The sequence below is a fragment of the Ursus arctos genome, unplaced genomic scaffold (assembly GCF_023065955.2).
Source record: "Ursus arctos isolate Adak ecotype North America unplaced genomic scaffold, UrsArc2.0 scaffold_8, whole genome shotgun sequence".
NCBI lineage: Eukaryota > Metazoa > Chordata > Mammalia > Carnivora > Ursidae > Ursus > Ursus arctos.
Genome location: NW_026623100.1, coordinates 80,798,366 through 80,824,760, shown reverse-complemented (window position 1 = coordinate 80,824,760; position 26,395 = coordinate 80,798,366). Strand labels below are relative to the sequence as shown.

Here is a 26,395-nt window from a genome sequence, read left to right as displayed (position 1 = left end):
GCACTGTGGAGTTTTGAAAAATCGGAATGGAGAGCATTCTGTGATCTCTCCACTGTATAAGTAAGTCAATGTGAGGATTAACAAAAGCAGGATGTTTTGTGTGTAACAGTTTCAAGATGGGGAAAAATCATATTTCCTAATCTTTGAAGAGGGTGCTAGCCTGGAGAAAGCGTTTCACAATAATTTTTTTCTTTTTTTTAAAGATTTTTTTAAATTTATTTGACAGAGATAGAGACAGCCAGCGAGAGAGGGAACACAAGCAGGGGGAGTGGGAGAGGAAGAAGCAGGCTCATAGCAGAGGAGCCTGATGTGGGGCTCGATCCCATAATGCCGGGATCACGCCCTGAGCCGAAGGCAGACACTTAACCGCTGTGCCACCCAGGCGCCCCAACACAATAATTTTTTTCAAAGGAATCAAGAAGTTTTCAGTAGAATAGAGAATAAATCAAAAGTGCATGGTCTGAGGATGATTTTTGTTCTGTTATAGGACAGGACATGAAGGATGTCCTCTCTACTGAGGATCATGAAATCATGGATGTGAAGAGCTGGTGTTGGAGTTAAGTCTGGACCTCTGTAGGCTAGAGCTGCCTCTGGTGGTGGAGCTGGAGCCGTGGGGAGGGCGTGGATATCGTCCAAGACTTCTGTTCAGAGATCTGGCCACCAGCCCAGCTAGACCATCCATGTTCTCGTAAATTCATAGATGGTGAATCAACAGCGGGCTTTCTGAATCCATCCAGGGTCTGTCTTTGCTCTTAATCTCAGAATTCAAGTTTTTAAAATTTACCAGTTAAGCTGGTTCCGTAATTTTTAAATAAGTACACATACATAGTAAAACCATTAAAGTAAAACTACAGAAAGGATATTAAATAGCAAGTCAAATTGCCTCTTTGTTTTCCCCAGAGAAAACCAGTATGATTTTTTTTTTAGTTTACCCATCTAGAAAAATTTAGTACTCATGAAAAGATACCCTTTTTATCTTTATTTATTTAATTAAAAAAAAAAGATTTATTTATTTTAGAGAGAGCACATGAGCCAGCAAGTGGGGGCCGGGAGGGACAGAGGGAGAGGGAGAATCCTGAAGCAGGCTCCCCGCCGAGCGTGGAGCCCAGTGGCACAGGGCTCGACCCAGGACCCGGAGATCCTGACCTGAGTCGGCCACTTAACTCACTGAGCCACCCAGGTGCCCCAAAAGATACCCTTTTAAAATCTAAACCAGGTAAGCCATTGGACCATTCCAAAGAGGGCTTTTAAAGAAATGTCAGGTAGGACGTGATACATAGAAGTCCTGGTGTCTGGGAGTTACGAAGCACATGTGATGACAGTCCGTGAGCCTGTGTCTTACACAAAGACGTTGTCATACTGTGGCATCCCCGTGAACGTTCCTCCCACGTCTGACCGCCCTCGTGCCCCCCCCCTCCCCCCCCCCCCCCCCCCCCGAGCACCTTCGAATCTTCCCTTGCTGGTTTAGGTGGTCTGTGTCTCCCTAAACTATAGAATTTTACTCTTAGAAATGGGGTCATGCTGTGAGTAGACTTGTTCCCTCAGTGCTGTTTCTGCGACTTAACCACGTCGCTGTGTAGCTGTGTGTATTCACCTTACCGTTCTCTGATATTAGATCGTGTGGACACCGAGCATCCATGTGTCTTCCTGCCGGTGGACGTTGGGTTATTTCAGTGTCCGGCATAACACATTCTGCTTTTGATATCCTGGCACATGTCTCTGCTTCTCTCATGTATCTTTTTCTTGATTATATAGTTAGGAGGAGATCCCGGGCCTGAAGAAAGGCTGATTCATGACCAACTTAACGAGGAAATACAATGACTTTGGAAGTGACTATACCAGGTTGCATTGTGATCAGCAGTGAAGAGGTTTCTTGTAAGATTCCTGCCTGTCTTTTCCCAACACTTAGTATTCTTAGGCTCCTTAAGTTTTGCCCAGTTAATAGTCAAATGAGTGTAATGTGCCCTGGGCACTGAGCTTTCTGCGCTCTTAATCACCACCTGTTTCCTCGTCGTAAAAACACCGTTCTTCTCTTTGGTCTCATTTTCTGTTGGATTGGATATGTTCTTCTCATTGATTTGAAAGCATTCTTTATATATTCTGAAGACTAATATAGGTTTCTTGTGTTAAAATATTATCTCCCAGTTTTTGGCATGTATTTTCACAAGATATCTTTTGATGAATAAAAGTTCTGGATTTTAGTGTATTTAATGTGTCAACCTTGCCCATTTATGGTTACGGCCTTTCATTTAAGATACTCTTCTGTATCTTGAGGTCAGAAGTTACTTTTATATTTTCCTTTACCAGTTTGAACATTATATGGAGTTCTTTTGGTATGTGGTGTAGGAATCCAATATGATTTTTATCCATAGGAAAAATAATTTACCTAGTACCATTTATTGAATGTTTTCTCCTTTGATCTGAAATACACATTCTGTAATGTATTCTGTTTCCATATGAGCTTGGGTTTCTTTCTCATCTTCTGTATTTATGTGTTCATTAATTTGCCCACCTCTGTATCAAAGCAGCATGCTCTTTTTAAAAATTATTTTATTTACTTGAGACAGAGAGAGAGAGAGAGAGAGAGAACAAGCAGGGGGAGGGGCAGAGGAACAAGCAGACTCCCCACTGAACAGCGAGCCTGGAGGCAGGGCTCCATCCCAGGACCCTGAGATCATGACCTGAGCCAAGGGCAGACGCTTAACTGACTGAGCCACCCCAGGCGCCCCATCATTCTGTTAATTATTGTAACTCTCTTCTAAGACTTGATATTCGGTCCCCTCACCCTTTTTCCTCTTATTGAGTGATGCTTGGCTGTACTCAGGCTTTTGCCCTTCTGTAGAAATTTTAAAGTTAATTTATGAAGCAACATTTCATATTTTTATTTTAAGTTAATGATGACAATTATAACAGTAAAACCTTTTGGGTGTTTGCTTGAATTGCATTAATTCTGTACCTCCGTTTAGAAAGACTTTACTTTTTTTATATTGAGTCGTATTCATGAACATTGTATCACTATCTTTATATTTGTCTTCACAAATGTTTTTTGGTAGTTCTGTACTTTTCTGTAGCTGGGTTCCCACCTTCTGTGTTCTCCTAGGTACATACATGTTGTATCCATCTGCTCCTAGGTGCCTTAGTTTGGGACGCTTTGGGAGATGGCATCTTTGCTGGAGTATAAAAATGTAACTGGCATTTGTATTTTGATCCTGCATTTAGCAATTTTACTGAGCCTTCAGTATTTCCAGTATTTTGACTGTAGATCTTCATATACAGAAAGTCATGTGTGACTAAATAAAGTATTGTTTGTTCCTTTTCAGTTCTCCTATTCTCTTGTTTTTGCTGTGTGAGTTTGGGCCCTTAATACAATGTTGCATTGAAGTGATAGAAGATGTCCTTTCCTTGTTCCTGATTTTTTTTAAGGAATGTTCTAATTTAATTAAGAATGATGTTGCTGTTTTTTTTTTTTTTTTTTTTTTTTTTAGTGTTCCTTATTAGGTTAAGGAAGTCCCCTTATGTTTCTGTTTTGCAGAGTTGTGTTTTATGTTTGTAATCATAAATGCATATTGAGTTTTATCAGAGGCGGTTCGGCGTCCCTTAGGATGACCATGTGGTTTCCACTGTTTTTCTCTTACTGTGTTGTATTACAGGTATTCCAATGGTAAACTCTGTTTACTCCGAGGGTAGATCTAGCTTGTTCAACTTTATGGTTTTTCTCCCCTAAATACAATTCTGATACACATCTGGATTCTATTTGGTCTTATTTTGTTTAAATTTTTTTTTTCTTTACTCATGACTGAGTTTGCCTATATTTTTGCTTACTCTTACTGCTTTTGCCTGATTTCGAAAGAGTTTTATTATTTTTTTCTTTTGTTCCTACTCCTAGCAAGATTTTGCGTATGATTTGAATTATCTGCTCTTGAAATTTTGGTAGCACTCAGCTGAAAACAAGACCTAGTGCTTCGCGTGTGGGAAGATTTTTATCTGCTCGGTTTTTTTTCAAGGCGTATAAATTATTTGAACTCCTTTTTTTTTTTTTTAAGATTTTATTTATTTATTTCTGCAAGAAAGAGTCAGAGGGAGAGGGAGGGAGGGAGAGAGGGTGGGGGTGGGAGAGGGGCAGAGGGAGAAGTAGGCCCCCTGCTGACTAGGGAGCTAGATATGGGGACTCTACCCCAGGACCTCGGGGGTCATGACCTGAGCCAAAGGCAGACAGCTAACTGACTGAGCCACCCAGGCTCCCTGAACTCTTTGCTTTTTGAGCCAGTTTTCTTAAATGATATTTTTCTAGGAGTATATTTAATATGCCCTATTTTCAAGTTAAAATCTGTACGAAATTTTTATTTAATTTTAAGTCTCTGCTGTTTGTGTTTCATTACACATATAGTTTATTTGGGCCATATCTTTTTTTCTTGACCAACTTGCCAGAGTGTATGTTTTATTATTATTTTCAAAGAAAAACACTTTTGACTTTGTTGACTCTCTTTATTTGTGTTTAATTTTTATTTTTTTCTGTAACGGGTCTTTCCTCCTGCATGTTTATTCTGTAGTTGCTTTCCTGACTTCTTAAGCCTCAGACAGCTCAATCATTTTTAGACTTCCCTTTTAATAGAAACATTCGAGATGATGAATTTCCCTCTCAGTACTGCTTCAATGGCATCTTAACTTTTGTTAAATAATATTCTCATTATTTTTCTGTTCCTTCTTCTGAACCCAGTGAGTTATTAAGTCTTTTACAGTTCTCGCAGTTGGGGACTCTTTTCATCATTGATGTCTGTCTTGACTGCACTGAGTGCAGAGTGCCTGGTCCATGCGATACCATGATTTGAGATTTGCCAGGTCATTTTTTTTATGACCCTGTGTGATGTCAGGTTTTGTAAATGTTCTGTGTAGCTTGAGAAGTTTGTGAATCTGTTTGTTGATTAGAAGATTTATGTGTTTATTAAATTTAGATTAATACGACTTTTTATATCTTTCATATTTTTACAAATTTTGTATGTTTGTTATATTAAGTAATGTCTAATCAGTTTCTCCTCTCATTGTGTATTTGCCATATTTTCAGTGACTCTATCAGTTTTGCTTTTTATATTTTGAAGCTATTCGATATATACAAATTTAGAATTATTATGGTTTCATAATGAAGTAGACCTTCTGTTGTGTAGTTGCTTTCTTTTTTCTAGCTATGCTTTTTGGTTTAAATGCTAGTTTTCATGTTCAAAATCATTAGCCATCAGGGAAATTCAATTCAAAACCACACTGAGATACCACCTTACGCCAGTTAGAATGGCAAAAATAGACAAGGCAAGAGACAACAATTGTTGGAGAGGATGTGGAGAAAAGGGATCCCTCCTACATTGTTGGTGGGAATGCAAGTTGGTACAGCCACTCTGGAAAACGTGTGGAGGTCCCTTCAAAAGTTAAAAATTGAGCTACCCTATGACCCAGCCATTGCACTACTGGGTGTTTACCCCAAAGATACAGACGTAGTGAAGAGAAGGGCCATATGCACCCCAATGTTCATAGCAGCAATGTCCACAATAGCTAAATCGTGGAAGGAGCCGAGATGCCCTTCAACAGATGACTGGATTAAGAAGTTGTGGTCCATATATACAATGGAATATTACTCAGCTATCAGAAAGAACGAATTCTCAACATTTGCTGCAACATGGACGGCACTGGAGGAGATAATGCTAAGTGAAATAAGTCAAGCAGAGAAAGACAACTATCATATGATTTCTCTCATCTATGGAACGTAAGAACTAGGATGATCAGTAGGGGAAGAAAGGGATAAAGAAAGGGGGGGTAATCAGAAGGGGGAACGAAGCATGAGAGACTATGGACTCTGAGAAACAAACTGAGGGCTTCAGAGGGGAGGGGGGTGGGGGAATGGGATAGACCGGTGATGGGTAGTGAGGAGGGCACGTATTGCATGGTGCACTGGGTGTTATACACAACTAATGAATCATCGAACTTTACATCGGAAACCAGGGATGTACTGTATGGTGACTAACATAATATAATAAAAAATCATTAAAATAAATAAATAAATAAATGCTAGTTTTCTTTTGGTTAGCATTTCCCTGGATCACCTTTCTCTGTCCTTTGACCTCCAATCTTTCCAATTTCTTAAGGTTTTCTGCATCTCCCTCCCTTTCTTTTTTACAATTCACTTTTATCATTTTTTTCTTTTGGCTGTCAAGCTTAATCTGTCTCTTTCTTACGATCTTTAATATATTTGGATTTTATCTCCCAAATAACTTTTATACTATTTTCTTTCTTTAAGTGCATGTTCGTTTCTTTGCATTTTTTTTATTTTATAACTTGGCAATTATGCATTCTGTTTTTTTTTCTCTTAGTGGATACTGCTGAAATTTTACCATGTATTATACATAAAGTCTAAGATAAATCTCGTAATTCCTGGGTGTTTAAAATACACAAAGCTTTAGAACACTGTGATTGACTTAGATTTATAAGCTACATGTGCTTTTTTCTTTTTTTTTTTTTTTTTTTTTTGGTTCAATATTTTAACTGGGCTTTAGTTATTTTCCAGTGCGAGGGACCTTTATACAATCTGATTCATCATATTGAGAGGAGTGGCTGTTTCTCATTTTTGTTTTAAAGTAATTACATCTTTGTTGCTACTAAAGCCATAGTCTCTTGAGTCCTAAACCCGTTTGGGTATTGGGAGTACCCAGCGGGTGCTAACCCCTTCACGGCCAGGAAGGTTTTCATGACTCCCATGTAGACGTCAGTGGAGCGTGTGCAACGAGTATTAGTGTGAAGACATATTTGTTGGTCAGTTCAGACGAGGCGAATGATGCACATCATCGTGTATGTAAGTAGAGAGGCTCCTCCATCCATTATGCAAACATAAGGAAAGGACAGTGTTAACAAGGTATTGTAGATTTTTTTAATTCTGTAATTCCATTTTACTTTTATTTTCTCTAGTGTATCAGCACGTATAGGGAGATTCAGGCCATTACTGCCCACGAAAGAAAAGGCCCATAGTATATATATATTTTAAAAGAAACCTCTTTGTGCCATGTTTTTCTCAGGGACTTGGAATTCTGGGCCACATCAGGGTTTCATTATCAAATGTGTTTCTGAGGTGTCTGTGGCACGGTGCCAGACCCTATTAGGGCCAGATCAGATGTGCCTTTTCTCCTGAATGTCTCACGGTGTGGCAACACCCGCGTGTCTGGATACGGCATGGGGAGCCTTCAGCTCAAAGGAAATCGTGGAGCTCTGAGGTACAGCGGTTTCCAGAACTGTTTTGGGGAGGTGGTAATAGTGCAGTGGCCCTTTCTTCAAATAAGTCTCATGGAAGCCTGATGTCTTAAAAATAAATGGAAATAAAAGTCAGAGCAGACTCAGATTGGAGCAAGCTTAGGGCACCAGTGGCCCGTACTAGCTAAGGCTTCCTCGGCCTGGCCTCCCGGTAGAGCCAGGACCCACCGACTGTCCTCTGCATTCAACCCCTTCATCTCAGCAGGAGAGAAACGGGAAGCTTCAAGGGAGTCACGGGTTGACTGGTGGCTGGAGCAGAGTTCGCTTCTTCACGGCCCCTTCTGGGCTCTGCAGCCACCAGCTCGTTCCCACAACCAGATAGAGTGGCTACTCCCCGGGGAGCCAACTAGGACATGAGTTACACATTTCCGCCGCGATGATTTCTTCAACTCCAGATCCTGTCTGTCTGGGCCTGTTGCTTGGGTGACCCCAGTTTTCCAACCAGACTTGCCATGTCTCCTTAATCCCAGTCCCGGGTGTGCTGTGGGCTTCCTGGGGAGCCTGCCAGACCGATGAGAAGCCTGTCGATTGGCCCGTAATAGGGACAGGGCGACAGAAAGACGCGTCTCTTCTGTCTTCTGTCTGCTTCAGGCTCCTCGTCTTCTCACTGTTGGTCACAGAGGGATCCGTTCTTTCAAGCAGACAGACCGCATGCTATTTCTGTGCTGTAAATTTCCAGAGCTTCTTCCCCGTCCTACCTCTCCAACCACACGCCGAATAAGCAGTGTGTTTGCTGCTATAATCAGCACACTTAAATACTAGTTAAATTCGTAGTGAGTACAAACTCTGTACAGCTCTTGACTTCAAAAGAACCTGTAAAAATATCATGTGGCCATAGCCTCCGAGACCTTTGACAACGACGTGATCCCTGCAAACTGTGTTAGGGCTTACGGGGTGTTCCAGAATAGCCCAGATGGCATGTGAAGGGGCTCTGGTTCAGAGAGAACTGTGTCTGACACCGAGGAGTCTCGGCTGCCGGCGGGCGGATTCCAAGTTTCTCTTTTCTTGGGGTAAGACACAATCCGAGCCGTTTATTTTCCTGTAAAGTCCCTGAGGACGACACCTGCCATAATCGTCCCCGCGTCCTCTGTGTGTACCTGGTGTGGCTGTGGGCAGCCGAGCTGCAGTCGGACGTGTTCAGAGCCTCCGGCTTCCCCGCCTTACTGCTCATTCGTGCGCCTCTGGTGTTTCCCCGCTCCTGTGCTCACGTAGTCTGACTGTCCCCGTGACCTCCCAGACAGGTGGTGGTGGGAGGCTTGCAGGGCGGGAGGGGACGAAGTGTCCGGGAGCTCCGGAAGCCAGCTTGCCGTTGGCTCTTGAGTCCGGGTCTGCTGAGTCTTACCCAGAGATGCTTCCCATTTCACTGCTGCCTCCGGGGAGATCCTCAGAGATGCTCCGTTTGGATCTCCTAGCATCTGGGGACACTGTGCAGCCCCACTCAGCGTGTCACTTCTGGAAGGCTCCATCGTGCGTAGTTCACTCCCTTGCTTATTATCTGACAGCGTCCACACACTATGGAGAACATGGAGGCCGTTTCCACATTATTGCTGGTTTCTCTGCCCTTAGGCTCTGGAGTAATTGCTCTAAAATGGCGAACATGAAGACACTCTGTTCAGAACTCCATCAGCGGCTCCCAGGGCCTCGGGGGCCAAGTGCAGACTCTGAATGTGGCCTGACTGCCATCTCATACTCTTGGCCCCCGTCGACCACCTGGCTGGAGTCCAGGGGTGGTTTTTCACTAGTTCCTCCCTCCCCTCGGTCAGGGGTCTGCAGGAAGCTTGTGCTGGGACAAGTCTGGTGCAGAGGCCCCTTCTCTGTCCCCTGCACTTGCTTCTGTCATAGCCCCCGTACCTGGGCCCTGCCGTCACAGATTTCCTTAGTGGTGACTGCACTGTGAGCTCAGCGAGGAAAGCCTTGCATCTGCTGGGCTTTGAGAGAGCACCTGAAGGTCGCTGAGTGAAGGAGTGGCAGTGATACAAGTCCCTTTTGCATCCCCTTGTAGCCGTGCAACGTGTGGCTCTGTGGAAGACTGGTGCGTGGGTGGGAGCAGGGTGCCGTGACTGCTGGGAGGGGGACTGGCCTGCCCGCTGTCCGCCGTGGCATTGGTGGTCCCGGCTGCACGTGCCTGAGGCACAGAGTGCCCCGGGGTCTGGGGGGGGCTCTGCACTGTCGATCCCTCTGTTCTTCCCAGCAGCTTCACACACTTGTATTTATGGGATTAAATAACAGTGTCATTTCTCTAGCTCCTCAGACTGTCTGGGGGTTCTGGTTCTGGGCATCCTCTGAGACCCTAGAGAACACCTAAGGGTATATTTGGAGCACCAGCTCTGCAAAGGCTTGAAGTAGAAGACACGTCCTTTTGTGCTGTACCCCTTCACCAGTCTCTGAAGGAGACACCACCTTGTGGTGCTGTGGGCATCTCTACCCCCAACCCTGTGTGTCTGGTTTTTAGCCACCTGATCCTGGCTGTGCCCCGTGAGGCCATCACAGACTCAGGTGGGCGGTTAGGATGCAGGGAACGTATGGACCGCCGCAGGGCTCCTGTCACGTTGTTCTGGGAGTGACAGATGGAAGCACACAGCCGTCTTGCGGAAGGTGGTCACGTGCCCCTCCCGTGGGGTGCTGGAACCCGGTCCCACTGCGCCTCACCCCGGCTGTCCCTTTGCAGCCTCACTGCTCCGACCTGCCGCTCCCCTCGAAAGGCTGGCCAGAGGTCCAGAGAGTCAAAGGGGTGTTTCAAGACAAAACCTGGCTGGCTTGCTAACTGCTGTGGCAGAGACAGACAGACAGAGGAGAGGACAAGCCTTCCTGCTTTTTCCCACCCCCTTAGCTACACCCCCGGTTTGGAAGGAGAGAGAAGTTCTGGTAGAGCAGCCTATTAAAGAGAAAGTTCCAGACCCAGATGGTCTAGTTGTGTGTAGAAAGTGACCCATGTGACCCTTTCTGAAGCCCCTGGTTGGCGGAGCTGCAGGCGCTCTGGGAAGTCGCAGAAGTCAGCCCTGACCCGCGCCTCAGCCGTCGCACAGCCACCTCCTCCTGAATCGTAGGGGTGCGTTCATGGGTCTTTGATGTGGCTCTTCTGGCCAAGCCGGACCCTCCTTGTCCACTATTCTGGGAACGTGCCTGTGACCATAAATGACTTCCCAAAGGGTTGTGGGCTGGCCGCACCTTCCCAGTGGGGCAGTTGTTCCTGGGAGTGTGGGCAGGGGGCCGTGCAGGGCTGGGGCTGGCACGTGGACGCAGACGGCCGCTCTCCCTGCTTCTGCGGCACGTGCCTTCGAGCACCGAAGTCAGAGGAGCCCGTGTGCCATGTGCTCCTTGCCTGCCTCGTTCTGGCTGGCAGGATAGGTGGCATCTGGCTGGCAGGATAGGTGGCATCACCAGACCGAAAGCCTGTGCACGGCTGTGGGGTGACCGTCCAGGTAATTCAGACCCGCAGGTGCCTGAGCGCTCACACAGGCCACGTGCTTGCAGAATGCTTTTGTTTCGGCAGCAGAACGTTTTCTTTGTCTTTTGTTTTCAAACCAGCTGGTGCGTGTGGTCTGAGCCGGGGTAGAGGACTCGGAACCCTGTTCTCTGCTCCCGCGAGGCTGCGTGGGGTGGCCGGGCCCTTCCCGCATGAGGCCGGCTGGCTGCTGGCGTCGCAGAGCCCCGGTCTGCGCTCTCCCTGTCCTCCAGCCACACGCCAGGGGTCCTGAGCTCTGCTTAATCTCCGTGGACATTAGCTCACACGTGCCAGGAGCCCCATGGACTCCAGGCCACGAGGGAGCTGAAGCCCGGCCTGTGTCCCCTGATGGGTCGTGGCCTTTGCCCGTGTGCTCAGAAGGGCGAATTTTGTCTGCACCTGCGCAGCGAGGGACAGACGGCCCGCCCACTGACCGCTTCTCAGAAGCATTTGCACTTCACGTGTGACGTGTTTTATTAAATGTTCGAGAGCGCTGGTGTCTTTACTTTGAGAAGTTTGAAAGCTCTCTCCCCTTCAGCTCTGTAATGAGCTCATGACTGCAACTGCCGTCACTTGTGAGGATTTCCTTTGTCCAGGCCCTGGCATTTTGCACATGTAACCTGCTTTATTCCTCGCAGTGACCTAGGAGGTGGGCCTTTCCAACTTGTTTTGGACAGGAGGAAGTGGAGACCCAGAGAGGTCGCGCTCGGTGCCACAGGGTGCTTACGTGGCTGACCCGTACGTAATGTCCAGTTTGCCCGTCTCCAAATCCTGCCTGCCTTCCTTCGCATCCCCTGTCCCCTCATGGGGCAGTCAGGGTGTGCTGTCTTCTGCTGGGAGGTCTTTGTACATGGGCGCCTGTTCCCCCGTGGCCCATCCTGTCCCCCTGTGGCCCGTGCAGCTCAGCATATGAATCTGAGGCTTCTGTGTAGCGAAAGGTCAGCTCCCTCACAAAACCCTCTGGGGAGAGGTTGGGAAAGAGGGCCTGGGCCGTGACCAGGGTCGGGTGTCCAGGGTGCTGCTGGGGTGGGTTGTGAAGACCACAGCCGAGAGCCAGCGGCCTTCTGCAGGCCCTTGGATACAAACTGAGAGTTCTCCTTGACTCCGTGGCTAGCCCCCAAATGATGCTTTCAGTGAGCCCACGTGTGGCTCACGGTCATTGCCCAGCAGTGCTGGCTGCCGGCTTGACCATTTCCTTAGTCCTCTAGGGCGGAGGACACATGATGGTCCCACTCAAGTACCCTAGACCTATTCCAAGCACACACCACTCCCCGTGGGAGGCCACGGCCCCTGGATCCTGCAGAAGGCACTGTTGTGGCCCAGACCCAGCTCCCGGTGAGGCTGGTGATCTCCACTGGAAGCATCCCAGCCAGCCTGTAGCTCCAGGGAGCTCTCCCGCCCATGTGCCATCTGGGAAGCCTTGCCTCTTTCACGGCCTGCTCTCTAGGGCAATGCCTGGGGATTGCTGGGGGCGGGAAGGTAGAAAGGAGGCAGAAGGACTGAGAGGTGGGGGCGGGGCAGAGAACTTTTGCAAAGTAGTTTGATGGTTGATTAAGAACTTAGAGACCCTGGGGTCCATTTGCTTGCCCACATTCTGGGGAACTATGTGTGGCCAGAGCAGCAAGTGGGGTGCCCGTGGCTTGTCTGGCATGACATAGGTCTCCGACCTCAGTGCCTGCTCTCACGCAGGGCCCACACAGTTAGCTCTGGGTCACTTCCTCGCTGTGACCCTTTGTTTCCCAAGGCCCCCACCGCAGCCCTCCCGTTCTGGGATTCTAAGAATTGGTTGTTCTTTAGAAACACACAGATTGGTTGTAATGTCTGGGAGGATGTTCTGTGACCTTGGAGGCTGGTGGAAAACTACATGGAAATGTAAACTGTGTATTGTTTTGGTTTTTTGTTCATTGAAACGCTTTGATTTTATTTTCTTCTGTTTCTCCCCCGGGATGGGCTAGGATGTGCAGCATGGACATTTGTGTCTTTGGAAAGAAATCTTTACAGCAGAGACGAGCCTCTAGAAGGTTCCCAGAGCAATGCTTAGAGTCTGCCTTAAGTTCTTATTTTTGAAAACTTAGCAAAAGTCTGCTTCAGATGCATGGAAGGCATGCGTGGAGGGAGCCTGTGCTTTTGTTTTGTGAGAGCAGTGGGGTGGAGTGAGGCCCCCAGGGTCCCTAGATGCTACTTCGTCAGGGCAATGAGAGTGGCCGGTGTGTGTTCTGAAGGTGATGACCGACATACACCAACTAAAGGAACTTGACCCAGTCTGAGAGGTGAAGAGAAAGCAGTCATGACTCAGAAATGCTCGCATGCAGAGAGGTTTTGGAAGTTAGAAGGGCTTTTGGCTTGTTCTGTGCATTCATTTCTTCTCACTGCTCCCAACCTCCTTGTCTCCAGAGGGCACGGTCCTGCCTGTGATCTCTGCGCCCACGTGGGGTCCCGGTGTGTGCACCGGCGAGTGTCACGGGGTCCCGGCACCGCTCCCGGATTCACGTTCACAAGTGGTTTGTTTACTTCAGCTGAAGGAGGAACGGCCTGCGTGTTATTTTGAAATTGGCAGCAAAGGGATTGTGTGAGGTCACTGGTCAGTGTAATGCCAGTTGAAGGGGTGTGTGTGTGTGTGTGTGCACACGTGTGTGTGCATGTGTGCTGCTTTGGTGTTTGAAATAAACCTGGTCCCCTTGATATCTTTCTTGGTTTGTGGGTTTATCATGTGTCTTCTTTGTGCCCTTTGTTTTATTTTCCCTGTTAAAAGATCACGTGATAGTGCACTCATACTAAAAATTTGGAACCATACAGAGAAGATTAGCATGGCCCCCGCGCAAGGATGACACGCAGAAACATGGGATTCTTCTGCGGGTGGAAGAGAAATAATAAATGTCTTTCTTTTCCTACGTCTAATGTTAAATCAGTTCCTGGGTGTCTTACTGCCCCGATCACATCACAAAAAGGTTGGTTGCTTTGTACGTATTTGATTTATATTCCGATTACATTGTCTTCCTATAGCTGCACTCAGATGTTAAAACGATAAAATGCAGCACAGCTCTGACCAGGAAAGAACAAATTATTTTTTGACGGTTGGAGGTATTTTTATTTTTGAGATTGGACTCCTATAAAAGTACATTGTCTGTCTCAGGATGCTAACTGTACATTTAATTTCTGTATTAAGTACTGACTTTGTTCAGGGCTCTGTGAGTGCAGCTTTTGGGGCTGCAAAGAAAGGCGTAGACCCAGCCCGAAGGAGATTTTAATGTACAGAGCAAGGACCCCGTTAGCGTTTCTTTCAGCGAACGGGAGCTCTGGCGCGGACGGGCTTGCCGTGGGTGGTTCCGTAAGGCCAGGCCTTCCCGTGCAGAGTGTGGCTGGGACTGTTTCTTGTCTCTGGTTCTGCCTGGAATCACTTTGCTGTCACGTAGCAACATCGGCCCGATCCCGGGGGGCCCTCTTCCATGAAGCATTCCTGGTGAGGCCCCCTGGAAACGCCACCTCCTCCTGGAGCTGCTGTCCCTGGAGGGCGGGGTGGACGTGCCACTCGTCGTGTCCGTTGGCATTCGGAAACTCCTTATCACTTACTATAAACACATGTCCTGTTTTCTGTGAACTCTAACCTTCTGGCTCAGTGTCCTCACCTGTCAAGTCAGGGTAACACGTAGACATCTCTTTGGACTGGGTTATAGCTGCATTCATGTGATAGGTGGGCTTAAATAGGTAATACTGGGCAGTCAGTCAAACATTAGTCTTTCGCTTCTGTTTTATGCAGTTAATTATGCGTGTGCGTTATTTTATCAATGACATGTAAGCTTCCTGAGGTGGGGTGTCCTTAGCCGGTGCCCAGCCCAGGCCCTCACACACAGAAGGTCTGCAGTTCGTGACTGGACAGCCTCATGCTCTTCCCCTGGCTGGTGCCATCATGAGGCCTGTGCTGAACCTTTGGGGGTCTTTGAACTGTGCTGGGGTTGACCAGGGAAGAGAGACCACGTGAGCGTAATGATTTTATTTTATTATTATCTGTTTAGAGAGGGGGAGAGAGAATGGGGAGGGGCAGAGGGGGAGAGAGAATCCTAAGCAAGCTCCATGCTCAGCACCAAGCCCGGCATGGGTCTCGATCTCACAACCCTGACGTCGTGACCTGAGCTGAAATCAAGAGTTGGAAGCTTAACCAGCTGAGCCACGCAGGTGCCCCAGCGTAACGGTGGCTTTAAGAGATGGTTGAATAAGGGGACTGTCCTGCGCGTGGAAGCAGGGGCCCGGGGAAAAGTTGTACGTAGACTGGAATGAGGCTCACAAGGCCAGGAGAAGCAGTTTGACGCCTGAAATCCAGTTTCTGTGTTTGAGATGTGTGAGGACATTGCTTTCTGAGCTGCGCCTCCCAGACACACCGGGGGTCTGGAGAGAAGGGGGCAGGTAACCTCGAGAGTTCTCAGCTGAGAGGAGCATGAAGTATTTCAGGATGGAAGCCTGACTTTTGCTGGGGCTGATGTTCGCCCTCACTGGCCAAGCGAGGAGTCTTCGGGTTGCAGTCGGCCCGTGCGTTTTAGAGATGAGAGCACGTCTGCTGGGTTTGTCGTTGGGGCCCCGGAGCTAACGCGTAGCCGTCCCGATCAGTTGCACTGCGTCGTGCTGGCCGCGTCGTGCTCACCGCGGCGCTGGCGCTTCAGCCGGGGAGCGTGTCGCCGTCCCAGCTCCCAGACATCCCTCGTCACGTGGTAAACTGCTCCTGGGCGTCTTGTGCTCTGCGAAGCCACTTTGTCTGGCTTCGTTCCCTGCTCAGAGCGAATGTGTGTCGCTGAACGTGTGGCTCCACGCAGACGCCCTCTCCCTGGAGGCCTCCCCCAAGAATGACAGGATGAAAGAACGTGACAAGAGAAGAGGCTCAGATAAACCAAGGAGTTTAACTTCCTTCCCTCCCTTCGTCCTCCTCTCGTACTTCGTGTTGCTTCTCTGCTCTTCTTCCCTTCCTTGTCCTTCCTTGTAATCGAAGAGGAGAAACCTTCTCACTGGTTCCTGACGCGTCTGGAGGTAAAACTCAGGGTTTCTGGGCCATGTGTCCTTTCTGTGCAGTCGCTGGGTGAGGCATTGGGGTTTTTAAGACGAATTTAATATGGTTTCTGCCCCCAAGCAGCCCCACCTGAGAGGAGGGTGTGGGGCACGCACTCTGCATGTGGTAGGGAGCTTTCCTTTCGAGAACTGTCCCTCCGGGAGCTGCACTGGGGGCTGGTGGCTCGAGTCTCGTATTCTCCCATGGCCCCCATGACCAGCTCGGAGGCAGAGCTGTACAAGGACTAATGAGGGGGCGCCGACAAGAGGACACCGTTGCAGGAGGAGCAGGGATGTAGAGGAACGAGCAACAAAACCAACAGCCAAAGGGCACACGCCCTGCGGTCTGAATTCTCCTTCCGTGGAATCCTCGTCCTGTGGTTTGAGATCGAGAAGATTGCGAGGAGAGTGGGTGCAGAAGTTGGATCCTGCGTCTGAAGGAGTCCTCCGAGTACTTCTGCAGGATGCTTCCCGTGGAGTGGCGCATAGACGAGAGGTCCCTCGGCTCCGTGGGCCGGGCGCTGCCAGGATGGAGCATTGAACACTCTGTACACAGTGGTTTGTGCTGTGGCCAGGAGGGGACATGGGACGCGTCCTTGGTTGCTGCAAGGGGGTGTGTTGGAGGCCGTGGCGGGAGGCTGAGCTGCTCGGTGGTGTGTGTGCAGGGCCAAGCTCGCAAGGGCCGGTGGGAACGTCGGGTCAGAGGGCTGGCAGCCCCCAGCCCCTCCTGCAGGGAGGGTGTTTTCTCTCAGTTACCCAGTTACGGAAAGGTCTGTGTATTTAGGGCTTTGATGCATTTCGGGGACCATTATGAGGGGTTGGGTACCCCGTTACACTTTTGGACACGGACGTGAATTCACTCAGAGAGCAGGTGCGTGTGAATGCGACTTCACTGGAGCACAGAGTGGACGGCCCGTGGCTCCGGGTTCTGGAAAACATTACAGGGCTTTGTCTTCCGGACTCTGTGGATGAAGCCATTTCCCTGTCATTTCCAGATAAACAGTGAAATAAGCACAGCATTTTTTTTTTTTTGGTAATTAATTTTGTAATATTCAAAGGAAGTCTCTGTTTTCACAACCACTATGTGTTCCCTGGGGTTTTCATTTATTGTTTCCCATTTTTATTTTTATTATTATTTTTAAAAATTTTATTTATTTATTTGACAGAGAGAGAGAGCACAAGTAGGCAGAGAGGCAGGCGGAGGCAGAGGGCGAAGGAGGCTCTGCTGAGCAGGGAGCCCGACGCGGGGCTCGATCCCAGGACCGTGGGATCATGACCTGAGCCGAAGGCAGACACTTAACCGACTGAGCCCCCCGGGTGCCCCGTGTTTCCCATTTTTAAACAGGATGTCCATTTTAGTTTTGAGAGAGTTAAAATTTTACTGTTATTTAAGAAGAAAGAAAGAAAGAGGAAAACACCCCAAACACCACAAGCACACATTCAGTCGGAGAGAAGGCATTCACTCAGCAAACAATTGTGTGCCCCGTCCTGTGAGGCCCTGAGTTTGCCTTGTTTCTTAAGCCCTATATTTAGTAAGACAAAGAGGTGATGTGGTCGACTCCGTGAGTCTCATCATGACGCATTGGCCAGGGCGGCTCTGGAAGATTTTAACGTTGGGCTTATTCCCCACATGGTGGATGTTGTCTTCCCAGGGCACAGAAACCAGAACAGCGGAGCACACGGACGGGACCGTCTCTGGTCCGCAGGAGCGGCTCTGGCCTTCCCAGAACCTGCAAGCCTGTGCTTTGAGGTTTGTTTTGGGAGAAGGACAAATTGCCACTGTCGAAATCCCCAATTACCAAAATATCCCTAACAGCCTGTTATAGAAAGAACATTTTAAGGTAGAGGTTACTAGTAGCTCGATCCCTTTTCCGTGAGGGCCTCCTCCCTTGGCATTCTGCCGCACAGTAAATAGTGCTTTGGAAGCTGGTCTGGGGTGGTCTGACCCCCTTGTGCAGTAGACTAAGAACCGCGGGGTGTTCTGTGCGCAGGACTCGGAGGGAGCCCGCGGTTGGCCGAGCGCCCGGGTTCTGCACGTGCCCTGATCCCCGACGGGCACACGGCCAGGTTCCCTGCCGCAAGCCCTGTGGTCACACCTCGCGGGCATTGCCTCCTGGGTGCCTCTGTTCTTGCAGGTGCGTGTCTACCCTGCACAGGCTCCTTTCCCCAAATCGACCCTTGAGTTCCTGCCTGTTTTCTGCTAAGAGGGTCATGAGTTTTATAGCCATCTGCAGGACATTTTGGGGACCCCCTCCGTCCGTGTGTCCTCATGCACACCCCCAGTCCCCACCCCTGCTGGGACTCCCTGATGGTCCGTTGTTTGCTCCATGACCCGAGGCTCTTAGCAGTTCACAAATGGAGTGGAATACATTCTAACCCATCTCTGTGCCTTTGGGCCGTTCTTCCTCCAGTTAGAGCCACTGACAAATGACCGCAAATCAGGCTCTGAAAATGTTCTGTGGAAACTGGAACTCCTCATCCACAGAAGGGCCCGGCTCCTTGTCGCCTTCCACAGGGGAGCTTCCCGGAAGCACAGGGCTCGGGTGCGCCCAGCCAGGGAAAGGGCAGGAGCCCCACGGCCTGCGAGGACCACACCCCTGCCCCCCAGCACCCCCTGGCCGGCCGTGGGCACCTGCATCTCCTTGCCCGAGGACTTGGTCTGAGGGGCAGCAGATGGGGAGATAGCACCCAGCCTGGCCTGGAGCAGCCCCTGCTCACGGAGAGCTGTCTCCCTTGCCTCTAGGATGGGGTGACGATGAGCAGGGAGTGACAGCAGCCCCCCACCTTCCCCAGAGGGATTAGCTTCCACTAGCTGCCCTGGCAGCTGCTGGCTCGCGGGTCCTTGCTGGCCGCCTTTCCCAGCCACCCTCACTTCCCCACAGCAACGGCCGTGCTTCTGGCATCGCTTCCTAAATTAGCTACTTGACTCTCTCGGTGTCTCAGGGTCTGCTTCTGGGGGAAGTGAGTTAAGTTTCTTCCATAGATTTCTGTTTTCCTGTGTGTGAAACGAGGAAGAACCCGGGAGTTTGCTGGGAGAATCAGATCAGTTGAAGGACGTGAGCACACTTTTGAACTCAAAGCACGAACTTGTTTGCTTTTGGAATCCATATTTTGGGGGGGCACCTCTTGTTAGCATTTCAAGGAACACTGATGGTTTCCAGAAATGGGTCACTGCGTGCCATGAGATACTGACGTCTGTGGCTTAGGGGAAATGGTTTCCTCTTGAAAGGAGTCTTAATTCTCTAGGATTTGTTGTTTTCTGCTTTTAGATGTGGGCCCCTCCTGCTGTGGGGCACTGCAGCCGTGACGTGGAACAGAGGGGACTTGTGGGGAAGGCAGTGTGCTGTCGGCTGGGACGGCGTGAGGCTAAGACAGCAAGGCCTGGGCTGACAGCGGCGGGGGTGGTGGCAACGGGAGCTAGCCCACCTAGCCCTGCCTGGGTCCCTTTGTCAAGTGTCTTCTCTCGTAGCCGCTCTGGACATACGTTCTAGAACCGTCTGGCTTTCCTTATTTGCATTAGAAAATACAGAATGAGAATATCCTTCGGGATGACTCACGAGTTAAAATATGTTGGCAAAGGACATTTGTATTTTATTTTGGTTGAAGGAGGAGGACAGTGAACATTTAGGGCACAGAAGGAAGGCAGGTCAGAATTAATGCCAGAACAAACTTCTGGTTGGCAATATCCAACCTAGCCAATTGCTAGTCACATCCTTAGCCAGGGCAAACCAACGGTTTATTCTGGGAACATGGCACACTGGTCCAGTAATTACAGTGTGGCCGGTGGCCCTGGCAGGAATGAGGCCCCGGGCTTCCCAGCAGGACTCCTGGGGTGGAGGACCCCCTCTGCTCCACAGGGCCAGCCTGGTCTCCTCACAGGAGACAAACCCACTTGACAACTTGGTCATTTTCTCCAGCCGTACAAAATAGCAGCCAGAATTACCTGTAGATTTGTCTTTTATAAATCAGTTGAGCCACAATGTCTAGGGAAAAACAAAGTAACTCTTCTTCAGGACAAAGGATTCACTTTTGGACCCGATAGGGCAGCTGCCAATGCCTCCGAGAATCACCCTCCTCAAACATCAGAACGGGCAGTGACTGCCATGCCGCGTCCTCTGAGCGCCTCCCGCTCGCCGGCAGTGACGTTATCGGAGCGTGGCTCACTCCTGTCGGTCAGATGAGGTCTCAGGTTCAGGAACACCATGGCCATGGCCTCGTGCACCTTGGGTCTCCTGCCTGCTGGCCCGCGAGAGTCATCACGACCACGGCAACCGTCATCCTTCCTTGCAGAGCACTGACTGTGTGTCAGCAGCGTGTCACATCTGGTCATGTGTCTGGTCCTCGTGACAGCCCTGAGCACTGCTAAGGGCTGTGTGCCCCCAAATTCATGTGCCGAGTCCTGTCCCCAGGACCTGGGAATGTGCTATTATGTGGAGACAGGGCCTTTCCAGAGGGAATCCGGTAGAATTGAGGTCACTGGGGTGGGCCTTGCATGAGCATTGCAGGTGTCCTCCTGAAAAGGGGGAATTTGGAGGCAGACACATCAAAAGGGAAGATGGTGGGAAGAGACACAGGAGGAAGACAGCCACCTGCAAGCCGGGGAGAGAGAGGCCTGGAACCGATCATTCCTCGGAGCCTCTGAAGGAGCCAGCCCGGCGATGCCTAGTCTCAGACGTCAGCCTTCAGAACTGCCCGACGGTAAATCGTATGCACCACCCGGTCTGCGGTCCTTGGTTCTGGCAGCCCTCGCGAACTACAAGTGTCACCATCCTTTTGTAGATGTGGAAACTGAGGCCCGGCTTGGCTCAGTGACTTGCCCAATCCCCTGGAGAGCAGGGGCTGCAGGCCATGAGGTACCAGGGTCGGTGCTCGGCCACCAGGCCTGGGAAGCAGGCGATGTGAGTCTTCTTTCTGTACGACCTCTGGGGCCGCGTTTCCTGCAGTGACCGCTCAGCCGGCCTGGTGCTTCCTGCCCTTCCCCCAGCCCCTCGTCCCTGTTGGAAGTTTTGAGCCACATTTACGCCCCCACAGCCATGGCCCACACAAAATTTAGTGCACACAAATGTTTCTTAAAGAAAATGAAGAAACAAATTTCGAGGACATGAATTTTGTGCCCTGAAATCACTCCTGGCTCTACCTTATTTTCCTTAACGTGTCTTTTCTCGTTGCCGCATTTTCTTACCTGTTTTATTATGAAGGAGAACACGCGCCCTGTAGAATATTGGGTGAGTGTAGAAAATCAGAAACACTGATCACCGTTTTATTTTACTTTATTGTTGTTGTCTGCTGGTTTCCTGCCACCCCATTGTGTTGTCCGTGTTCCAGAAACTCCAGCTGGCTTGAGGTTGGCCCCAGGCCGGAAGTTCCCCGGGCCCTCTGGGAGGGCTGTGCAGACGGGTGTTCTCTCTCTGTTCCCTCGATATCCAAGAGCCTGTGAGGCATGGCCTTCAGTTGTCTGGTTTCTCGAGTCGGCCTGATTTCTTTGGCACCGTGAGATCTGCCGGGGGTGGGGAGGCCCCCGCTGACGGGCCTGTCTGGCATATGGGGTAATCCTGATCTTGTTCAGCGTAGATACCGGGAAGATCCTGAATGTTGCAAAATAAACGACGCAGCAGCTTTTGTGATGGGATGACGATGACCGAAAAATAGGTGGGGCTCTTAGGTGGGGTCTGGCTAAGAACGAGAGAGTTTCAGGATGACGGTGTGTTTTCCCTGACCCTTCTCTCTGGCAGACATCCTGCTTTCTGCCCAGCATTTCAGCCACATGGAACAGCTCGCTAGGAATGGGCCGCTTTAGAATAAGTGCAGGCAGCCCTGGGATCTCAGTGGGTGGCCCGGCAACTCTGACGATCTGGGCGTTAGGAGGCCTGTCTTCTGGCTTGATTCTGCCACTGGGCTCCGTGGCAGTGGAAGCCTCTTGTCTCTGAGTGACGTAGAGAACAAGGGCTTGGACAATAGGATTCCCAAGGCTCTCCCTCGCTCTTTTACTGTATTTTTCGCGTGGATTCAGCGCCTGGTTCTCTAACCTGCACCTGTACCTCCACCTTTGAAATGAGGCCTTGAAAGTTTCCTACTGCAAATGAAGAGAGTACAAAAGGGCTATTTCTAGCTTCCTGCTTGGCTGCTTTTGAACGGAGTGCAGTTTTCTTTCTGGTCTTTTCTTACCAGTTTGCAAAGGGGTGAGGGGGTGGTGTCCTGGGAGGGATGGCTCTCCCCTCCATGCCTACCACCTCGTACAGGTAAAAGCCAACCAGGCTGGAGCCGGTGGCATGCACCTGCTTCCGTGGAAGCCTGAGCAATGACACACCCCTCAGCAGAGTCTAATTTTAACTGGTCCCCCTCCTCCTTCACCTCCCCCTCCTCCTCGTCCCAGGCAGGTGTTGTGGGCACATGCTCGCTCATTTGCATGGCGGTTCTGCAGGGAGATTGAGTGACAGTGAAATGCTGCCATGCCCCTTTGCTCGTTTGTCAGACTTTGGGAGACAACTTTCCCCCAACCTGCAGCAGGGGTATTATATAACTTCTGGTGTTCTCCCCCACTCATCTTCTTAAACTGCACGTCGTCATATGCTTGTAACTTATTTTTACCTTTAGAAGATTTTTTTCGAGTGGGTTGGGTTGAGTGGAAACAGCCCCAGGTGGTTTCTTCTATGGGCTAATAGCTATTTCTTGGAGTGGAAAAGTGGGGTTCGACTCCTGTTGGCACCCCTTTCCCGTCTAGGTCCCCCACTTCCTAGCCCCTCTAGCTTATGACCACTCCTACCTGAGAGATTGGCTGCTTACTGCAGATGTGTCTGGTGACCGTGGCTGACAAGGCAGCAGCTGTGTGTCTCCAGGGTGTGTCCAACCTGTACAGGCTCCTGAGGCCAAGGTCAGGGGTCCCATTCCTGGGCTGTATCCTGGCTGAAACTTCCAGAGGGACACGTTTTACAGATGTTTGCAGCTGGTAAGGCAGGTGATCAGGCAGGACGGGGTCATGAGATCAGTTCTCCAGCTCACCTTAGCCCAACAGCACACACCTTCTACCAACGGGGGCAGAAGAATCCCAAAAGCACATGCTGAATGATCAGCAACAGGCAGACACCATCGCCAGTGGCGCCCACGAGGCCATGGGTTATGGTTGGAGCTGTGAGATCTGCATGGCTTTGGTGATACTGGGCTCCGATATTTAACACGGGAGACTTTGCGGGACTTCAACCTCTCAGTCTTCTTATCTATAAAGTGAGGATACGGGTGTGCAGTTCACAGCCAGTGAGAGGGTTAAATGAAGCAGTATGTGTGTCATGTTGTTCAAGATGGCACTACAGGAACCATGAGCCTTGCGGGACTTGCCACAGTAGCGTGCTGCCATGGTAACGTGGTAGCTGAGCTGGGATTCAAACCCAGTGGCTTCTAGTCCCAGAGACACACACCTTCCGTGAAGGATGTTGTCTCTGTCAGGCTCCCGTGGTGTCTTATGCTCCTTGGGTAAAAGAGACTGAGGATCTTTTCTCAGAATCACATTCCCTGTTTAACCACAGACTGGCTGGGTGCATTCTGTGGCATGTCCTAGGCCTCTCCGCGGAGATGGGCACAGTAAGGCCGCCATGTTGTCATCAAACTTGCAGAACAAAAGCTACGAAGAGTCAGGAGCATGAGGCCAGGTGGCGTGGCTTTGACCCTGAGAATCTTGTAAACTTACCGTGGAGGTAAATTGTGGGTGGGGTCCCTCAGACACGGGGCCCATGAGATTCACACGGGGCCCTCAGGCTGGTGCTGTGGGGGTCTTGGGAGATGCCTCCAGCGGGCTCGTGAGGGATGGACGCAGATTCACTAGGTGGAGAAGGAGAGGGGTGGTTGTTAGTGCCGTTGGAGCAGGGCCAGTGAAGGCCGTGTGTGGGGAAGGCCCAGAACTTCCGCAGGCAACAAACACTAGGGCGCGTGGCCAAAATCAAATTTTCTTTCTCGCTGTAGACTGGGTTTGAGTGCTGTGAGGCTACGAGGGCGGTGTGGGGCTCTGAGGATGAGGTTGTGACGTGTCTCCACAGCAGGCTCAGGCATTTTGGACTGGAAATGAAATTTTAGGGGCAAAAACTTTGTTACACGAGTCAACTGTGTAGAGAAGGGGAAAGGTTGGAATGGCGGGCAGGATCGTCACCAACCGCGTCCAGTCCGCTGTGTCATGGGTGCATGAGGGAGGGGGAGACTTACACCTGTTCTCCAGGAGTGTTGTGAGCAAACCAGAGAGAGTCCTTCAGAAGCAAGAATGCGTTAAAAGCATGATTCTGCACGTGGCCAGCAGTGTCACCACCTCGTGACACCTGTGGCTTCGCAGAGTCTAGTTTCATTTGAGACGAGAGAGCCCTGTGGGCAAGAGAGCGGGACCGTGACCATCTCCGTGGCGGGCCTCCCTGTGCCCAGGACCCTCTGCCAGATGCGGGAGGAGGCCAGGTGGCCGAGGGGTTCTCAGTCAACAGTAGCTATTATTACTATTTCTTAATTCTTATTTGAATTAATGCCACTTTTGTTTTTTTTCACCTTGTGGGAAAACCAAAAACTCTCCCCCAAAGCCTGGCACTGTGAAACCCTTTCTCCTTGAGCTGACAGGTGCCTGTCTGAAATCTCAGCTCTGAGAGGCAGCCCGTCAGAGGATGTGGAACCTCTTGACGACAAAATAAATGTCAGATCTTAAATTCAGATGAGACATGTAGGAGAGCAGAGATACACTGACATTTTTGGAACTCTGAGCCAGCTCCGAGAAGAAAAATGCTATTAAATATCATTCGGAACTTTTCTTTAAATTTATGTAATAGTGACGTACGTTTCCTAACTTTAAGTAGGCGAGCAGGTGTGTCAAGTGAATAGACACTATCCCTTGACTGAATGAAGACTGGAAGAGAGACCCTTTCTTTATCCTAAGCTATCACGAGTATATTTAAATTCATTTTATTAGAACGTTGTAATCTTAACCTGTGTGCTGCCGAAGCGAGCACAGAATTTTGTAATTTAAAACAGGGATGTCCACAGTGTTTACAAGCAGATTTATTTAAATGTAAATATGGTAAGTTCTCTTTGCCTCTGTGCCCGGCCATCCTCTCCACCCTGAGCCTTGCCGGCCGCGTTAGGAAGCTGTTTTAATTAGGATCCAGGGTATTCATCCACCCTTTCTTTATGCAAATAAAAATAAATGCAAGTATACATGAAGTTCACACAGTGTTGGGGCATAATACATACCTCTGTGTACTTGGCTCTTTTTCCTTAACGTGTCTTGCAGAACTTTCCATTTTCATGCTTAGGAAGCCCTCTGCGCTGTCTGCTGTGGCCCCGTGTCCACAGCGTGGATGCCCCGTGTCCACAGCGTGGATGTCCCATGGTTTATTTCACTAGTCTGGCTTGGATTGGTTTTCATCTTTTGGTGTTTGAAACAGGACCGCCGTGACTAACTTCATGTACCGCTCCCATGCCCACAAGTGGGGTTTCTGGGTCAATGGGTCAGCGTAGGTAAAGGTTTGTAGATTTTGACCAAAAACTCTTCTCGCGGGCTGTATCATTTTGAACTGCAGCCGGTGCACCTGCACTTTTCCATTCTTCTGCTTCTACGGGTTTGAGAACCTTTTAAAAAATTATGTTTATGCACTTCAAGTTTAACCATGTTCTAGGAAATACCGTAATGAACATTTTCGTGCCCCTGATGTTTTTAATTCTGTGGGTGAATTCCTAGACGTGGGGCCTCCCTATCAAACGTTTTAAACACTGTTCAGGGCATCGGTGAATGTTGCCTATTGCTTGTCCAAAAGGCTTCTCGTTACATTCGCAATGCAAATGGATCCGTTTCTCCTTAACTCTAACCAAGTTATTATAATTTAGGAAATGTGCAGTTGATTTTTACAGGTGGAAAATGAACCCTATCATTTTCTACGTGCGTGCATCGGAGCGCCGAGCCCTTGAGGTCTGCCAAGGTCATGGAGCTGGCTGAGGGCAGAGCTGAGGCCGGGAGCCAGCGCCCTGGTTCCCAGGAAGAGAAGCCTGGCACATTTTCTGTTCACACCATGGTCCTTTGGGCAATTTTCACATCAATTTATTGGGCCAAAATGAGTGTTTTTATTTCACTGTAGAGAAAATCACACTTAATTGCTTGTAGTTACTGAGCCATCCACTCAGCAAATATTGACTTTCCACATAGCACACATTATACCAGGTGTAATGTCGAACATTATACCAAGTAGTTGATGTTACACAGGCGTAAGATTCTCCCTGTTACTAAGGGAGCTCCTCGGATAATAGAGGAGGTGGTTCTTTTAGCACCGTTACCCAGCTTTCCCCCGGCAAGGAGTTGTGGAGTGTCCGATCGTGCCGACCTGCTCTCGTGGAGTGTGTCTGCCGTGAGTACTGTTGCGGGACGTTTGGTTACAGGAGTGAGCGAAGCGTGTGGGGATTGCTGCCCTCAGGGAGAGCACATTCTAGAGCGGGACAGAATCCACAAGACAGTGATAAGTGCCGGGGAGGAGAAGAAAGCCTGGAGGGATGTCAAGAAGTGTGGGGGGGGGAGGTTGAGGAGACCCTCAGTTTCCAGGGGGGGAAATCTGATGTGGTCATGGTGCTGCAGGTGCACAGCTGTGGGGGGGCCCTGAGAAAGCCCCCCTCAGCCCC

The 26,395-nt window shown here is 49.7% G+C and overlaps 1 protein-coding gene and 1 pseudogene across 3 annotated transcripts in view; both read left to right on the top strand.

The window, feature by feature from the left end:
• The window catches only part of RNF144A (ring finger protein 144A), a 116,347-nt gene that overhangs the window by 32,311 nt on the left and 57,641 nt on the right, over positions 1 to 26,395 (top strand). The gene's annotated exons all lie outside the window — the stretch shown is intronic.
• Positions 13,488 to 13,584, top strand: LOC113247695 (U6 spliceosomal RNA; annotated as a pseudogene).